General features: G+C 42.9%; 2 pseudogenes; both read right to left on the bottom strand.

Moving 5' to 3' along the window:
* Positions 1 to 4303: 4303 nt before the first annotated feature.
* On the bottom strand, positions 4304 to 4423 carry LOC135051370 (5S ribosomal RNA; annotated as a pseudogene).
* A 229-nt stretch (positions 4424 to 4652) lies between these two features.
* On the bottom strand, positions 4653 to 4772 carry LOC135051457 (5S ribosomal RNA; annotated as a pseudogene).
* Positions 4773 to 6000: the final 1228 nt, after the last annotated feature.

Here is a 6000-nt window from a genome sequence, read left to right as displayed (position 1 = left end):
GCAACCCTTTGAACTTGCCACACGTGAAGTCAGTTCAGGCACTGCCAGCCTGAGTCAGGTCATTCCCCTCATCAGGCTTTTGCGAAGCAGCTGGAGAGATTGAAAGAGGAGCTAAAACGGAGCGATTCCGCTAGGCATGTGGGACTTGGGGATGGAGCCCTTCATTCGCTTAACCAGGATTCACGGGTGGTCAATCTATTGAAATCAGAGCACTACATTTTGGCTACCGTGCTCGATCCTAGGTTTAAAGCCTACGTTGTATCTCTCTTTCCGGCAGACACAAATGTACAGATGTTCAAAGACCTGCTGGTGAGACACCACTTGTCAAGTCAAGCGGAACGTGACCCGTCAACAGCTACTCCTTCATTTTCTACCGCCACTGGAGCTGCCAGGAAAAGGGTCAAATTTCTGGCGGTGATACAGGGCAGTCAGGAGCGAAAACTGATACCTGGTCCGGACTGATGGACCTGCCAATGATTACTAACATGTCGTCTACTGTCACTGCATATGATTCTGTCACCATTGAAAGAATGGTGGAGGATTATATGAGTGACCGCATCCAAGAAGGCACGTCAGATAGTCCGTACGTATATTGGCAGGAAAAAGAGGCAATTTGGAGGCCCTTGCACAAACTGGCTTTATTTTACCTAAGTTGCCCCCCCTCCTGTGTGTACTCCAAAAGAGTGTTTAGTGCAGCCGGTCACCTTGTCAGTAATCGGCGTACGAAGTTACTTCCAGAAAATGTGGAGAAGATGATGTTCATCAAAATGAATTATAATCAATTCCTCCGTGGAGACATTCACCAGCAATTGCCTCCAGAAAGTACACAGGGACCTGTGATGGTGGATTCCAGTGGGGATGAATTAATACTCTGTGAGGAGAGGGATGTACACAGTGAAAGGGGTGAGGAATTGGAGGATGATGATGAGGTCGACATCTTGCCTCTGTAGAGCCAGTTTGTGCAAGGAGAGATTGCTTCTTTTTTGGTGGGGTCCCAAACCAACAAGTCATTTCAGCCACAGTCGTGTGGCAGACCCTGCCGCTGAAATGATGGGTTCGTTAAAGTGTGCATGTCCTGTTTATATAACATAAGAGTGGGTGGGAGGGCCCAAGGACAATTCCATCTTGCACCTCCTTTTTTATTTTATTTATCTTTGCATCATGTGATGTTTGGGGCCAATTTTTTTAAGTGCCATCCTGTCTGACACTGCAGTGCCACTCCTAGATGGGCCAGGTGTTTGTGCCGGCCACTAGGGTCGCTTAGCTTAGTCATCCAGCGACCTCGGTGCAAATTTTAGGACTAAAAATAATATTGTGAGTTGTTTAGAATAGACTGGAAATGAGTGGAAATTATGGTTATTGAGGTTAATAATGCTATGGGATCAAAATTACCCCCAAATGCTATGATTTAAGCTGTTTTTGAGGGGTTTTTGGAAAAAAAACACCCTAATCCAAAACACACCCGAATCCGACAAAAATTTGTAAGGGAGGTTTTGCCAAAATGCGTCCGAATCCAAAACACGGCCGCAGAACTGAATCCAAAACCAAAACACAAAACCCGAAAAATTTCCAGTGCACATCTCTAATATATATATATATATATATATATACATACACACACACACACACACACACACACACACACACACACACACACACACATACCATACACAATCATACATATGCAAGCACACATTCATACATACACAAATACACATACATCCCTGTAAATACACACACACACACACACACACACACACACACACACACACACACACATTTCACATACAGTATTGGTGGTTTACATACCACCAGGGGTTGGGAGCAGTGGGAGGCAGGAGCAAAGTAGCGGTTCTGTGAGGTGGGAGAGAGCTGCTGCGGCTGAGCATGCACAGCCCGCAGCTCTCCCCGGACTTTCTCTATGCAGAGAGCTACATACAGTAGCTCTCTGCTGCTGCTGCTGCTGCTGCTGCTGTACCTCCGTGATAGTGGTCGCGATCGTGATCGCGATCGTGATCGCGGCTTTTGCTGAGACAGAGACACTGCTGTTTTCGTCTCACAAATAAACATTTGGCTCATCAGGCGGGGTTTCCAGGTACTCAGAAACCACCCCTATGTGCGCTACTGCAGGGGGATGATGATCAGTCCCCTCTGCCCCACGATCTGCCATAAGGTGAGGGTGCAGGACTATACCGGGGGCGGGGGGATTGCTTGAAAGGTAGTGGGGCCATCTTTTGACACTGGGGGGAGAAGGATAGTGCTGCCCAATAATAAGATTTTTTAGCTGAGGGGGGGGGGATATATATTAAAAATAAAAATGACACATAGTGACACATTGGGAAGTGGGGCAGTAAATAGTGGGGGCCAAATGACACTGTGTATGAAGGGGCTCTGCCACTGTGATCTATTACCATTAGTGGGCTAGGGGAAGAAAACGCTGGGGATGTTTTTTTGTCACTGGGGGGACTATTTCTGATGGGGGTTGGGAAGTAATTTTACAGTGGGGGCCTAAGGACATAGGGGGGATGGGGGGTGCATTTTTTAAATTAAATATTATATATATATATATATATTGTTAAAAAGACTTTTTAAACTTTTTAAAAAATTTCAGAGCTTGTTTTGCAACAGCAAAAATTATCAGTTAAGTGGTTAAAGTGATAAATGAATAGTATTTACTTTTCAGTACTTTAATGCAAACTGTAATTCTGAAAAAAAAAAACTAATTTGAGAGCCTAGTGGTCTAGAACTGCTAAGGGATTCATGATTATATTCTAGAGGCTATACAGTATCTGTCTATTTATCTTGCACAGTTTAACACCACAAAAATAGTTTTGTCGTAAAATTTAAAACCTAAAATTAAAGATTTTGTGAATGATTGCATGTGTTTAATTCATAGGATTAAATACTTGCTTAAATTTGTAACCATGTACTGAAAATGTATTTTGTTTAATTGAAACTGATATGCAGCTTGCTGCAACTTAGTGTAATAGCTCCTAACATCTGAAAAAGGATTTCTGCTGATATTGTATGTTTAAATCTCAGAAACACACTGTTGCTATCATGTAATAGCTAGGTGACAGTAAAACTGTACTTGCTTACCTGCACCTGTAACCGATGGCATGGAAAACACCATGGGTACAGATCAGCGGTACATCAAGAGAGGAGGAGGCCTGTGTGCAATCTCTGTCCGGAACACCTCCTCTTTAGCCGGCAGAGCAATAGACTCTGGGAACTAAAGGGGTCCGTCTATTCATGAAGCAGTGATATAAGTGGAGAAGTGAGCCAGTGGAGAAGTTGCCCATGGCAACCAATTAACTGCTCTGTATAATTTTATAGTATGCAAATTATAAATGTTATGTCAATGTTGATTGGTTGTCATGGGCAATTTCTCCACTGGCTCACTTCTCCACACTTTTCACTGCTTCGTGAATAGACCCCTAAGGTCACTAAGAGACCGTAGCACTGTCCCAGAGTCTAGTGCGCATGCTCAGGTCTCCGTGAAAATGGCGTAGCAGCCATTTTCTTTCCTCCTGAACTTTCTACTGCCAGCCCAAGTTGAAGTGTTAATGCTTGTTTTACATTGGGGAAGGGAGGGAGCTACAAGTACTTTTAACATGAGATAACTGCATCACACCTGCCACAGGCACCTCTTTTGTTGGTGACCTCTTTCTGGCACATTTCTGGTGAGTTGGTTATTATTTTAGAAAAGAAGGTGTTTTGGGAACCGCACAAGTCCTCAATTTGATAATTAGTAGCCTCTGAAAAACTGAATTATCCCGAATTGCTTCTAGATATAGCAACTAGGGGTATATGGATAGTTAATCCTAGTCCCAACTAATTGTTGCTTTCAGTGGTGCTCCCAAGAGTCAATTTTAAGCAGTCAAGAAAAAACCAAAACAAAGAAGTGTTGGAAAGTAGACTCTTTTTTGGGAGCACTCTAATTCAGAGGGTGGCAATATAATTTATTAATACTGATAAAACCATTTTTATTAGGTTACACATTAAAGAATTTTTTAAGGAGTATCTGTGTGAAAAATTAGAAGCTTTGCGAAAATATAGAACAAATTACAAATAGTACGTGATATCCATATCACAATGTATCAGTTGCCGGAGATTAATGGCTGTGGTTACAGAGTTCATTAATCATTACACATTCAGACTCATGTAATGTATGACCATCATTTGTTCAGCAGATATCCATTGTGGATTACAATAAATGCAGAGAATTAAATCATAGGTCATATGAGAGTCAGGTACCCAGTAGTATATATATGGGTGGGTGACACTGTATAGGGGAGTCAATTTCTTGCAGTACCAGGGTGTTCAGAGGTGGTCTCCCATCCTAGTACTAACCCGGCCTTTCACTGCTTAGCTTCCAAGGTCAGAAGAGATTGGGCATCTCCAGTGATGTATGACCGCAAATATTGTGCTCTCCCTCTTGGATCACCTAGATGCGTGCAGCCACTTGGTTTAGTTACCCTTTAACTTGGCAGTCACAAATAGGATATAAACATATTGACGGCCTATTTTTGTAACGGGAAGGTTACACAGCATCCACAATTTGGGCTTGCCTTTTCACTGATGCAAACCAATTTTTTGGAATTCCAAATGCCCAATATTTTGGGTGTGGATGACACTATAGGGGAGTCAATTTGTTGCAGTACCTGGGTGTTCAAAGGTGGTCACCCATCCTTTTACTATCCCGGCCTTTCACTGCTTAGCTTCCAAGGTCAGAAGAGATTGGGCATTTCCAGTGAGGTATGACCGCAAATATTGTACTCACCCTCCTGAATCATCCAAATTTATAAATTGTGATTGCCACAGATAACAAGTTTTATATACATATGGTACAATGTTCGAAAAATTAAATGGGATAATGTGTAGCCACCTGGCTTAATCACCCTGTAACATATCAATCATGGATAACAATATACACATGAGTGAAGGCCTGTTGTGTGGGTAAAATTCCTGGACACCACACAATGTCCACAATTAGGACTTGCCTATCACTCCTGAGAATGCCCAAAGAACACCAGAACGGCTAGACCAAAATCAGTAACTATATAGGTGCAGGATATGATTATGCTGCACAGAAATGAATTTTCTAAATAATCAATTTATGGTACACCCTTATGCACTATACCAGACAATAGCTGAAAGGTGCCTGATGCCTAGAACCTCTAATAGATACCTGCGTATATTGTAGAAAAGCAGGCTGGAACTAGGTGCTTGTAGATGATTTGCACATTTGTTGATTTGCTTGAGCCTAATAAGTTCTAAGTTCTGAGCATTTGCTGAAATTTGCCATTGTTGAATTTCAAAAAGAGAAAACACAGTCAGTGATACCTATATAATTGATGTCAGCTTGCAATTGATGTTTATAGCCAGTGTGGATAATCCCAATGGTATACCTTGATGCTGAGGGTATAAGGTCCTTGTGGTATTACTGGTTGGGACAGTTTATCCTGTATTGCTCTTTAACATGATATGAGTATGACAATACGGCTGGAGATTATGATATCACTTGTAATGGCTACTAATAGCTCAAAGACAGGAAGAAAGGAAGAAAAGAGAAGAATAGAGGGAGGAAAAAACTTTTTGCTGACAAGCTGATTGTTGTATGTGCAGATCGCAATAAAGGGAGTGCGGGGTATACGATACCAGCTCCGGTCTTAATGCTGTCACTGTGGGACCCGCCTGCTGCCGTGCCCGTGCTCCAGAGACTTCAGGGGCTGCAGCGGCGTGTGGTCGAGGTCTTCCCGTTCAGAAGACGGAGCTTGCGGCCGTTGCCTGGTGACCGTCCTCGGGATTCCGGCTAGTGCGGTCACGTGTGCGCATCACGTGATCGCAGTACTTCCTCCTGACGTACGTTTCGCATTAAGTGCTTGATCACAGGACGGGATTATTATATCTGGCCACTTGTATGTTTAGTGTTAGAAAATTGGATTCAGCAACATGCAGATGATAGGCGTTTTCATTCTGACAAGTTTCTGCTGTCCT

The sequence above is a fragment of the Pseudophryne corroboree genome, chromosome 2 (genome assembly GCF_028390025.1).
Source record: "Pseudophryne corroboree isolate aPseCor3 chromosome 2, aPseCor3.hap2, whole genome shotgun sequence".
In the NCBI taxonomy this organism is placed as follows: Eukaryota; Metazoa; Chordata; class Amphibia; order Anura; family Myobatrachidae; genus Pseudophryne; species Pseudophryne corroboree.
Note: the sequence above shows the minus strand (reverse complement) of the source record. Positions and strands in the feature narration are given on the sequence as shown.